This window comes from Lepisosteus platostomus, chromosome 22, assembly GCF_059453375.1.
Source record: "Lepisosteus platostomus isolate fLepPlt1 chromosome 22, fLepPlt1.hap1, whole genome shotgun sequence".
Taxonomy (NCBI): domain Eukaryota; kingdom Metazoa; phylum Chordata; class Actinopteri; order Semionotiformes; family Lepisosteidae; genus Lepisosteus; species Lepisosteus platostomus.
The window spans coordinates 18,048,695-18,061,743 of record NC_142632.1 but is presented as its reverse complement, the minus strand read 5'-3'; the positions used below and the strand labels follow the sequence as shown (position 1 = coordinate 18,061,743).

Sequence of the window (13,049 nt, the reverse complement as noted above, 5' to 3'; positions counted from 1 at the left end):
TGGGTGTTCAGCAGTGTTGGGCTCAGGCTGCAGCCCGGTCTCGCCCCACGACCCCGAGTCAAGAATTCTCTTCCGTTGTTTCTCATTTTCACTGCGCACCTGCTCCCCGAGTACACTGATTTATTTGCTTCCTAAAAGTTTAGCCCCTACACCACTCTGAAGAAGTCTGTAAAGCAGTCGTTCGTGGCGAGCTGAATCGCATTCTGTGTTAAAATCGACACAGCAGGCGAGTCGTGTTCCCTCGCTCTCCCGGTGGACCTGTTTCGAGGTGTCGCAGGGTGTGAACGCGAGCCGACGTGCTTGAGGTCGGTAGGAAGCCGGTCTGCCCGTTACTGGGGACACAGCTCCGTACGGAAGGCCGGTCCGTGTCTTTCTCATAGGAGGACCTTGCAGATGCTTTGCGCTCTTTCAGTAATTAGCTTGCACCTGTTAATTATTGAGGACATAAAACCCTGTGAACTTGCAGTTCCACTTTCCTGCTTCTGCTTCTCCATTCACCGATACAGTTCTGAAGGAAAGCAGGGACGACCTCTACAGTACTTTAACAATAAGTCTGTAATTCAAGCAAAGAGAACTGCAACACAGAACTTCACATACCTTAATTCCCAGTGTTGGCTTGCTTCTCAGTCATGACTGAAGGGTAACACTGCTAACACATTATTCCTAACAACGCACATGAACGGGCCGCTACGCCCACGAGACCCCACAGAATAAGACTGGGATCTCCCACAACTTTTTATGGGGCTGAATTTTTGCATTACAAGTTGGGTAGTCTCTGTGTAAAACAACCAGCACTGAGCTTGAAGAAGCTATATATGAGAAAACTTCTCCTGTTTGAGTTGACACCACATTTTATTTTCATTTGTTAATGTAGGGAAAATAAAATTCAGTAACTGGAAGGTTCCTGTTGAGCAGCAATGACTATACACTTTTCCTGTAACCACTGATCACTCTTTCACATTGAAGTTCAGGAATTTTGACTGATTCCTCCTTACAGAACTGTTTCACCTCTGTGACATTTGAAGGCTGTGTTGTGTGGACAGCTTCCTCCAGGTTCCGTTATGACATTTTGATGGAAGTCATCTCTGGACATTGACTAGGCCAGTGGAAATATGCAGATACTCTTTTGTAGTTCTGCTTATATGTTTAGGATCATTTTCTTGCTGCATGTGTGGTTCAGCTTCAGGTGTCAGACAGGTGGCCTGAAATTCTCCTCAAGAAGCTCATGGTATAAAGCAGGATTCATGTTTGTGACAATGGCGGGCTGCCCAGGTCCTGAAGCAGCAAAGCAGCCCCAAACCATCTCTCTCCCACCAGAGTTTGACAGCTGAGATTAGGTTCTTGTGTTTGACAGAAGTGTTTGGTTTTTCCAAAAAGTTCTGCCTTTGACTCGTTAGTCCAGAGAACATTGTTCCAGAAGTGTGGATCATCTGTGTGAATGTCAGAGGGCAGGGAATGTCTTCTTGCTGTCCTTCTGTGAACACTGTTCTTCAGTCATGTTGTGACGGCTGGGTCATGAACAGTCACATTAGCCAGGGCGAGAGTGGTCTGCAGCTCCTTGGATGTTTCTCTGGGGGTTTTTTGAAACCTCCTTCATGGTTTTCCGGTTTGTTCTTGGAGAGATTTTGGTTCTATAAACATTCTCCATTTATAGACTGTCTCTCTGAGAGTGGATTGGTGGAGCCCCAGATCCTTAAAAATGGTTTTGTAACCTTTTCTAGATTGATGAACATCATAACTCTTTATGATGCCTTAGAGACAACCAGGTGCAAATATTCAAACTCTTCATAGGTACAGACACAGAGTGGAAATCTTGAGAGAATCCACAGTTAAAGATGGAGAGAGGACACAAGTGGGAACTAAACAGCAGTGTATGTAAACCTTTTACTCAAAGGGTTGTGGGAGTCTGGAATTAGCTATCCAGCCATGTCAGTCAGATCAGATCAATTTACTCTTAACAGCCAAACAAGTTACATATGCCAAATGGACCCCTGTCATCTGTAACATTTCTTACAAAATATGGACTCTTGCTGCTCGGGTGAATATTCCTGTGTGGCGTAGTCCAAAGCCTATTAGCTGGGTTTCCTACTCAATAAAAAGAAGACCTTTGTTTAAATGCACTTGCCAGAGCTATGGCCAGCAGCTGGGAGTGATTAAGAAGTGTCACGAAAAACATGGCTGGGCCCTATGACTGTGTGCAGTTTTCCTCACGGACACAAAGTGGATTCATCCTTTATTTTCTAACTGCTTTCTGCAGTGCAGAGTTGCAGGGGAGCTGGAGCCTGTGATCACATACTTTATCATACAGTAGCAGTGTGTTTGTGTTTGTTTCCAATTATCTGCAGTTTGTTCAATTTATTGCATCACCAGTTTAAGCTGTTTACAATTTAGATAGATAAGACTTTATTGATCCCGTAGGGAAATTGATGATTTAGTGGTCAACTAGAAATCCTGTCGACTGGGGCTTTCCAGAAGTAAATATGGGTTTCATCATATAGAAAGATTACATGAAATGTATTGATTCTTCACAGGAATTCTGTGTTGGTTGTATGTTAGCTCTTGGTATAAGATCTTCTGGTTGTGTGTGAGCTCTGTCAGAACATGGCATAGTGCCCAAATCAAGTCTTCTCTCCCTTCACTGTCGAAGGTCACACAAGATCAAATAGGCATGGGAATATCCTTGCCCTTTTTGCATTCTTCAAGGTCATGTCTAGTCTGGTGCACTGGTATCACTTAATAAAAAGATAAAATAATTAAAGGAAACGTTTAAACGTTTGAGGTAGAAAAAAAACACATTCCTGGTCTTTAAAAACAAGATTCAAATCTCCTTCCTTTCCTGGCTCAGTATTACTATACAAACACAGAGCACATTTATTAAATAACATTTTTCAGAAATTCACTGAAAAAGTACAAATATACCCAGAGAAATTCAGAGATCAAAGACATACAACAGGCTTAAAGAAAAAAATGTCATGTCCAGTATTGAAATAAAAGGAAATTCAGTAAAAGTGTCACATAGTGCAAGATAACAGTAGACACATTCATAACCACATCACAGAGCAAAGCTTGCCCAGGGAGCTGGGCATGGGTTGTTAGTTAAAAAGAAAGGTGGTGCCGTGCTGCTGGTAACCGTTCACAGCACAGTGTCTCCAGCCCTGCTCCTGCAGGGTTTGCAGGCAGCCTTGAAACCCCCTGGTACAATTTGAGTACAATCAATTAAACAGGTAGGTGCTTTAATTAATTAAGTCATTTGGAGATGATTTGAAACAAAATGAGAATATCCTTCAAGCCTCTAGGACCAGTGTTCCCTACTTTGAAACAGACATTTCTTGCATAACATGTCAATAAATGTGACGAGTTTCCTTGTATTAATAATAACAGTGTCCTACAAGCATACCTGGATTGCGGCTCTCCAGGACCAGGGCTAGAAGTAGCCTTAAAATAATTAATGAACAGATATCTAAAAGGTATGTTCTATCTTCTTAATTAAGCAACTTATTGATCTAATTAAGTTATTCACAGCCCAGACCATCTCCAGGACCATACCTGAGCCCCTTCACACCACACGAAATGTACGGCCCATTGTGTTTCTTCTGTTGCTCTTTGTCTGGTTGAAGACCTGCCTCCTGTCCTCTGTTCTAAATATACTTCTTCATAATTTGACTTGTGCTCTTGGGTTCCTGTTTCATTGCCAAGCATAAAGTAATCCATTGGGTTGACACTGCCAGTATCTTTCACATGTATCAACGTTTGTGTCACATTCTTCTGTAATCTGCTCTGTTTGTGACTGCAGAGCTTCAGGTCCTTTATGCTATTACTGGATGAGAGTCCTCGTACAACTCGTTGCTCTTTTTTTATTTTTTTCTTGGGCAACAATGTTTTTAATTTGTAAATTAGTACAAAATGCCACTGATGACAAACTGATGACAACCTGGTATCTATGTGAGATGTGACAGGTGCAGTCTTTATTTAGCCCTACTGTCGACAAAAAGGGAGTTCTTAATTCAGCGCCATGTTTCCCATGGCTTCTTCTCTGTCGCTCCACACAAGAGACACGCAGAGCCTTTCGGTTGCTGTTTGACCTCTAGCTGCCAAAATCCAAGATTTATTGCTCAAACTTATCTCACAGATTGTTGTCACAGAAGTCCTCTAATATCTTTTGTTTTCCCTGTGGAGGAATCTCTGCACAGATCTACCACATGGAATTCCTGACCAAAAAAACTCCAGGATATTTGCAGGAATCCACAGTTCTGCAGGACTCTTTTTGAAAAAATCCTCGGGGATCGTTTTCGTGTGGGAGTGCAGTGCAACGGTAGGCCTGATGTCGGCTAACACAGGATCCCTACCAAGAATATACAATCTGGGAATTTCTCTTCTCAAGTTCAAAGGGTGCTGTAAGTGGGAGCCCTCTTTTCTATAAAAATGGATCAGAATACGAGGTCTCCAAAGACTGGAAAGCATCTTGGCTATGTGGTGTGTACTCCACATTCGTTCAAACCCCTCCCCCTGCTCACACACTGCTGCCATTGAGTACAGTAGTATTGCTTTCCATCACTTAGGTCCCATAGGAGATGAACGTGAGTGCACGTTGGCCCAGAAGGTTCACTTTTCATAAACAGGAGGAAAGCTAACTCGCTGCAAATTGAGCTGTAATAACACTGTCAGCTTATTACTGCTATGGGAGGGGAGCGGGGGGGCAGGAAGGAGGATGGGGGATTAATTGTACTGTTTGTACAGAACTCAGAAACTGCAGCATCGTTCAGATTTTTTTCTCGGTCTTAAGTCTGATACCTTAACAGAAGGGGAATTCAGAAGAACCTGCGCTCAGAACTGAAACCATTTTCCATTTATTTTTCAAATTCCTAAAATAAAAAGAGAGTTTGCTTTCCTTGGCCTCTCACATTTGGTGCATATTTCAGAAGAGCTGCCAGGATTGTTCTCCCTGGCCAGGCGGCTGCAGTGCGTCTCTGTGCTGGCCCTGGAGTGCCCCAGTGTCTGCTGGGTTTTCCTCTGGCTGCGCCCTCCATCGCCAGCGCTCGCTGCTGTCAGGAGCTTGCTCCTGCTGCTTGCTTGTTTAGGCTTTTTGTCAGACCTTGGATTCAAAATTACCCTAGTACAGTGGTACTCAGTCCTGGGTAAACCTATATCTTCCAGTTTTTACTCCAGTTTAGTTCTTAATCTCAGGAGAATTTCTTTCAATTTTGTAATTAACGCTTTTTAATTTACTCTCCACTCTGAAAAAACTGAATGAGATTTGTAATGTGTGTGAATCTTGCAGGGTGACACAGTGGCGCAGTGCTTGAGACCTGGGTTGGATACCACACCTGGGGTGCTGTCTGAGTGGAGTCTGCATGTTCCCCCAAGTCTGTGCGGGTTTCCTCTGGATTTCCTCCCACAGTCCAAAGATCTACAGGTAGGTGAAAAGGCTTCTGGGAAAGTGCAAGTAAATGGGCTGTGCTTGTATCTGTCTGCTCTGCGATGGGCTGGCGTCCCATTTGTATTCTGTCTTGTGCCCATTGCTTGCTGGGATAGGCTCCAGCTCCCCCCCACCACGTACTGGGAGAAGTGGTTAGAAAATGGATGGATGACCCCGTACTAATTAGTGAATTTCATGTGTGAGTTGAAATAATACCAACTGGACTTTAACAGAAGGACAAACACTGACTGCAGGAATTTTCTGATACAGTGTAATTACCACATGTGACCAATCTTGGTCACTAGATCAACTGTTAAGAGCTGTTTACCCAGAAATAGGGCAGCGTATTCTTAATTAGCATAATGTTCTATGTGTTCTATGTTGTTTGAAATAATGCACTTTAGCTGGGGTATTTCTGAAGCAAAGGACTGAGTGCAGAGAAAGTCCAAACCAGCAAGCAGATCATTCTCAGTCAGGTACCAATTAGCCCGGGTGATTAAGTGCCCAGCTGGAATGAGCCCAGCAGACAAAGTGTACTCATCTGTGTGCCTCATGTGTGGGTTTGATCAGACTACCTGCCTCACAGCCCAAACAGGCACTTTCAATTTCACTTTTAAACTTTGATAAAATCTTTCACCAATGGACCCTTCAGCCACACTACTTAAAGTACAACTGATCCAGTAGGCACAACTTTCCTCTGGCAGAACCTACCTCTCACAATTTACAAGCATCCTGAGATATAGCTGCTGCCAGATACAGTTCAAATGGAGCATTTCCAAAGAGAAAATGAAAGACTCCAGAGCTTTGATAGGTATAGGAATAGGTACAGTTTGCAGATTACAGTCGAAGAGCAATGAACAATATGTATATGGATTGTGAAAATGATTGTTAAAGGATCATCGCCATAATCTGTTGTGACTGCCCTTAAAACACACCATAACTCTGAAAAAGATATTAATTGTGAGCAATCTGTCTGTGTGAACAGGGTCCAGGGTCCAGGAGGCAGTGTACAAGTTTCTTCTGTTTTGTTTCAAATCCTATTTTAAGAAATCGATCAGTCTACACGCCTGAGCTGCCTTCCACACCCACATTCCAAAGACCCACTGCGAGAGGCACGCTATGAAAATGGAAGGCGATAGACTTCAAACCTCTACTGGTAAATCACTGTCTGCATGCCAACTATGAAAGTAAAGATCACCAGTATGTTATTTTAGCAGCTGTAGCAGCACACATGGAAGTACAATGCCAGGGTTTTCACAGTTCTGCTACTTGTTCTTTGCTTTCTTAGAGACATGAGAAAGTCTGCAAACGAGAGGAGCCTATCCAGCTTATTTGGCTGCTAGAAAACAATTGATCTGAGAATCTCACCAGCCGTTTCTGAATGAAGTGAGAGCATTAGTTTCGACAGCATGGCTGGGCTGACTCTCCTGCTCTAACCGTTTTGCCATGGAAATGACTGTGGTTGTGTTGGGGGGGAATTTCCCTAGAGATTAGCAGCTTCTTAAATAGCTTAGTGGTGCGTCTGCTACCCAGGGCTGAGCCTCAACACATTTCACAAATGAAACTCTTATTCATTGAGTCCACTTCCCCCCGGCCTGCAAAAGCAGGAGCTCTGCAGCCAGTGTGTCAGAGGGTGTCAGTGTGTGTAAAGTGTCGTTCTGTGTCACTGTGTGTCCTCCAGGAGACTGCTGTTATGTCAGCACAACTTCAAAAGCCTGCAGCAAAGAGAAGTTAGCGAGCTACAGTACATCTCCTCTCTGAAGTTAACAGTACATGTTAACTTCAGGCAGGGTTTGGTGTATTTTTCTGTACCAGCCACTTCTACACCCCTGTATCTTCCTCACCATGGCTTTCACAGAGTAGATTTCCTCCTGCCCAAAGAGCCAGGAGGACAGGACTGGGTTTTGAAAAGTTAATGAATTGCTGAAGTCTAGAAAAACAATTAACTTTCTAAAATTTGTTTATTCACTGATGCTGACCTGATGAAATAATTTGGATTCCTGGCTTTCCTGTTTTCAGACAGTCAGAGCCAGTGAACTGTTTAGTTTGACTGGCTCAGTAATTCCTCTGTTTGCTGTGTGACCAGCTCCAATGATGGCTTCAATTTAGTATGGAATGAAGTGAGTCCCCTTTTATCTGCACTGTGGTTCTTGGCAATATAAACTATAAAAATACTAGGTAATAAACTCTATAAACATCCAAGGTACTGTTAGTGCTATTCTTATTTTCAGTACTTCGGTTAGGTCCGAATGAGTGCGACAGAGGGATGATGCACGTGAAGAGTATCTGGCGTGACTCCCCTGGCTGAGGGAACAGCAGCCCAGCTGTGAGGTTGGAGCTGCTGAAACCCCCCTCACTGCTGTGAGGAATGAGCTAGGGAGCTGCTGCAAGGGTAGGAGGGATCTGCACAGGGACGTCCTCCTGGACGCCACGGGGAGAGAGAACCAGTAAGTGCAGACAGGTTTGTCCAGGCCGTCCTCTCCTCCAGTCACCTGGCCTTTCACACACTGCAAGCGCTGACCAGAGGAGTGGCGCATCTGCTGCTGATTCTCACCGACTTCGCCGAAGATGCTTAAGACATTGATGTAACTGACGTCACTGAAGTCCCTGATATCACTGAAAACACTGATGGCACCGAAGACACTGATGGAACTGCAAGGCTACTGGTGCACATGAAGTCTCAGAGGTCACTGTTTTGCTAAGACCAAAAAGAAGCACTAATATCTGCCTCACCATTGACAGGGCTCAGAGCCTTGGGAATCCAGGTCACAGTCAGCCTGGCTAACAAAGCATTTCAAACTGCAATTACAGGAGATTCTCGAAATGTAAAGAAAATACAGCGATGGCTGTGCTGGAGCTTCTCAAGAAAGGGGGACTGTGACAAAGACGAAACATTCTGGTGGTTGATTTTGAAAGAGATAACAAGACACTGTTGCATGGCAGAGTGCAGTGTACTAATTCAAACACAAAGCCACAGAAATGTGAACCTTCTCTAACCCTTTTCAGTGCTATCAGCGAAACCGCACATGGTTTCAGCACAACTTTGGAGTGCTTTCAGAAATTAGTGTTTTTGTAGGTCACCCCCCCAAAAGCATACCCCTTTCATTCACAAAGAAAAAAACAGCCTTCTCCTCTGTTAATTATACCTTTAAGCTTTTTATAAGAGAACAGCTTTTGTTGCATGAAATGTTCTCATGCACAAGGGTCTGGCAGTGGAGGCTATACCTGATGGGGCAGGGGGTTAGTTGCCAGAAATCAGGCTGTGATATAGTGGCACCAACGTCTGTCAACAATGTGTATAACTCCTCCTGTCAGGCATGGGAAGACACATGGTTTCCATGCATCATTCTCTGCTTCCTGTTCACACTGCAAGCCCACAGGGCAGAAGACAGAGCTCAAGGAGCAGGACAGAGGACTGGTGCAGTTCTCTCTAATAACACTGTGAGCTAACAGCTACCCAAACAGCCACTGAGGGGCGCTGTTGTATGGCAGAGCAATGAGACCTGGACTGGAAAAAGCAATCTCTGGCCTACAGGCCCTCATCTGTGCTCAGAGTGTAGACCGGCTCACCTGCTCAGGAATCCATTTCTGATTTTGTGGTATTTGGTACAAAAGAACAGGTCTGGATTTCTGTCCTGATCCCATATTCCTGAAACTGCAAGAGGAGTGTATTAGTAAATGTTCCCTTTTAGGCATGATGACAAAAGGCGTGGAATCAGTTAAACAGCCCTGGAAGACTTTGTATTTTTGTGCGCTCTTGACAATTAAAAGCTCGGGTTACCTGGGCAGATCTGCAGTCGCCAGCCCTCTCCCTGCTCCAGTTAACAACATTTCAATGGGGCTGGAGAGGCAGAGCCAGGCCGTTGAAAACACAAAGGGTGCAAAGAGCGCTGAAGTGGTCCTGGATGACGTAACCGGAGGCCCCACAATGCGCTGCTCTCTTCCCCTCCACCGCACAGCTAAGCCCGAGTGAACACCGGCTGGGCCGAGCCTGCAGAGGCAGGGGAGTCGGCGGCTCGGCTCTGCCGGTCTCCCCCTGCAGCACGTGTAACCTCCCAGTGCGAGTGGCGACTCGGCTCCAGCTCTGCGCAAATTAGATGTAAGTTCTGCATGGTGACGTCATCCCACACTGCACCAAGCTGAAGTCATTGTCTTTTCTACTGTAAAAAAATAGTTATTTCCCTCCGAGTTTGAAAGGTCCCTTATATCATCATAACTATTAATATTGTTACTTTAGTGCATTTCACACGGGTTTTCCTAACTTTGCATGACTACATGATTATTCCTGATTCATTACAAATCAGTTTATATTGCTGTATTATATAATATTGATTCAACATGATGGAAGAAAAATTACACATTCATAATTTCTTAAGTATCCAAATCATTTGCCGCAAAAACATAATTAGGTGCACAAAATTACCGAAAAGAGCCACACGATTAGTTGAGTGGCCCCCTATCTGTGTGCAATAATAGTGGTCTATCACTGTGCCTCCTGCTGCAATAGTAACATAAAGATCTAAATAATGATGTGAGTAAAAACACACTGGGGACTGGCCTCCTGGGACTCAGCTGTCGAGTTTTTAACTGCTCATATTTTAGCATTTGTGCATAGTTCGTCAGCTACACTGGTCTGAACGCTTCCTGCAGGCCGCCGCCAAGATCCTAGATCCCCAAGGAGCAGGTCCAGGTGGATCAATTCAGCAGGCAAACGTTGAAGTGCTGTCAGGCGGAGGGGCCACAGTCCTGCCTCTCACACACAGTGACAAACCACCGTGTCTCTCAGGCTCTAGTGCTGTATTGTGGAGCGCAGGATCATTGACAAGCGGGATAAGAGGATTAGGAGCTGGAGTGAGAGTGGATTAAAGATTCAAAGCCATTCAAACGCCAAGCCAGCTCTGCCTACTGACAAACCCCACAGCCCCAACATCAGAGCACAGATTAGGGGGCCTGACATGAGGCCGCTGAGGGTCTCCCAGACAATATTCCAGCAGGCCCCAGGGGAAGCTCTGAAAGGTGCTTGGGAAAGGGTTGGTGCTGGAGGGGGGGTTCGCATACAGAGGAATGGAAGACACAGCTTTGCCTGTCTTGCTTGTCCTGTTGGTAATTTATCTGTCCAAGGATTTTGAGAGGTGCTTTTGTAAGGAACAGTGCAATGTCTCACATAGATAATATTTGACTGTTCCAAACTACCAGTTCTTTATATAAATTAACAAAAATATTCATTGTTGTATGCATATTTTCCTCTGAAAGTTTCCCAAAGAACTTCACATGTACTGCAGGAGGGGGACTCCCTTCATCACCACTGAAGCACCCAAGCACACCTGAAATTGTGCCTTTTAATGACAAGGTGGTGAGGACCTACATTTAATGTGTGATCTGAGAGATGGCATCTTCAGGAACTGAGGGATGGAAGTAAGAGCGCCACCTACTGCTCCACCAGCCACTCACAGCAAACCGGTCTCTTCCTCAGAGGTCACCTAGAGGCCCAGTTTTTCTGTTAAAGTTCTGAACTAAAAACATCTACACTTAATTTTTCTGTCATCCTACTTTTCTTGTCAAATTTGAAGACTCTTCAGAATTGTTCTGGGATAACTGGCCCTGTTATGAGTGAGTGGGTCTGTGTTTGTGCCCTGTGGTGGACTGGCGTCCTGCTCAAGGAGCATCCCATCCCACAACCCCATCGCTTGCTGGGACAGGCTGTGGGCCGCTGTGACTTTGAACTGGGAGAAGTTGTTGGAAGATGGATGGATAGTATTGGCCAGTTATTGGCTGATAGCTGATGTGTGGTGAGCGTTCTGGCACACTATGGCAGCTGTCACATCATCCAGGTAGGCTGCATATTGGTGGTGGTGGTGAAGGGGAGTCCCCATTACCTGTAAAGCGCTTTGAGTGGAGTGTCCAGCGAAGTGCTATATAAGTGTAAGGAATTATTATTAGTAGTATAGTATTGGTGCAGGACACAGCTTTCCGCCTGGACAGTGTCAGCTCTTTGTAGATGCTCATGGTTAACAGAGATCTGTCCACGTGTAGCTTTACCATTCCCAGGCTCTGTGATGGCAGCTTGATTCGTTGTCATCGCGGCTGTGCTCTGCACTAGCTGACTGCCAGGGTTGGGCACAAAACATGCCAGAAAGACTCCTGTTGCTTCTTTAACCAGGAAATTGACTCTTTGGCTTCTTTTTAGGGGGAGCAGGTCAAGGCCCTCAACAGCAGGACTCCGGGCAGGAGCCTGGAGCGTTTTCCCCTGAGTGGAGCGTTTCCTTGGCAACGCAGTGCGAGGTGCGAGCAGCGAAGGGCAGGCGTGACCGCGCTTCCACGCCAATCACGCCAGACCGCCCGGACACGGGGGCTCAGCCCGAGGGGTGGGGGGCACGCAGAAGAGCTCTTGCAGGGGTTTGTTTTCTTTCTCGCCGGTCTCCGTTTCAGATGGGAAGCACGGGGCCGGAGGAGAGGAGCGCTGTTCTGAAAGGAGAAGGCACTGCGGGCGAGGGGTGTGACGAAAACAAAAGGCAGAACGATCTCATGTCTGTGGCCCCCCCGAGGGGTCCAGTCTCTCTCTCGCACAGGAGAGGAGGGGGCTTAATCCCTCCACCCCCTTACTGGCTTTGTTCCGGGTTTGTTTTGGACTGAGTGTACAGGGGGTTCTTGTGTTCCTGCTATTGGAATGTGGGGCGAGTGGTTCACTCAAAGCTCCACTCTTTACAATTCAGTTTTTTGCCGAGACCTGGAGCTGGAGAGCCTCAATTCCACCACCCCCCTCCAAAACTCTCTAATCCCTGCTCCACAGAGTGGGGGATTGGCTCTCTGTTTGAGGATCCTCAAGAAAAAGCCAGCTGCCAGACTCCCGTCCTGTGAGCCCCCACCTGGTGAGGCAAGAGTGAGAGAGAACTATCTGTGAGGACGTGAATAAAACACGTCTCTCTTAATCTCCGGCTTCTCGCTAATTTTTTCATCAGCTTGTACTTGGCGCTGTGATACTGGAGTGACTTCGCAGAGTGCGAGTGTTATCTGTTCAGTGAGCAGTGACCTTTCCATGTATCTGCCAGTCCAGCTCAAAGCAGCCGGAGTGTGTGAGAGGAGCAGGGTGGAGGACTAGTCTCGGACACCTGTTGGTCTTCCATACCTTGTCCAGTCACACAAGGCAACACATTTAATCCCAGGTTTGATATTAAGTCAAAAACAAGTGAGTGACCTCTTGGTCTGTAGTACTATAGTGTAAAAGTATTCAAAATTACTTTCCTAAAAAGTACAAATTAATTCTTGTTTTAAGATGGTGACTCCATCCTTACCTGACTCTTGGCTATATCTCACCTTCTTATCTGCCACACTGGTTGGAAGCATTTTACTATACAACATCTTTCTTGCTCTTCCTGAGCTGCTCAGCCAGCAAAGAAGCCAATTAACAGCCCAATTATTTGCAGTTCAATCAAGACTGAACCAGTTAACAGCCCAATTACTGCTGGTTCAAGGCTGAGCTGTGTCATAATCTGTGTATGAAGTTCTCCAGGTGTTGATGCACAATTTGCTTGCAAGACAAGCTCTTCTTTACTCAAAGAGCTGTGGGTGTCTCTTGCAGCAGAGTGTCTGGACCACATAGCCAGAACATACAAAAGAGTAGTGAGTTATCCCG

At 45.6% G+C, this 13,049-nt stretch overlaps 1 protein-coding gene across 1 annotated transcript in view; it reads left to right on the top strand.

Annotated features, from left to right (window-relative positions):
* The window catches only part of fkbp6 (FKBP prolyl isomerase 6), a 42,608-nt gene extending 30,263 nt beyond the window's left edge, over positions 1-12,345 (top strand). The window contains exons 10-11 of the transcript XR_015929117.1: positions 5,279-5,413; positions 6,464-12,345. The gene's annotated coding sequence lies outside the window, so the exon portion shown is untranslated. The remainder of the gene's footprint in view (positions 1-5,278; positions 5,414-6,463) is intronic.
* Positions 12,346-13,049: the final 704 nt, after the last annotated feature.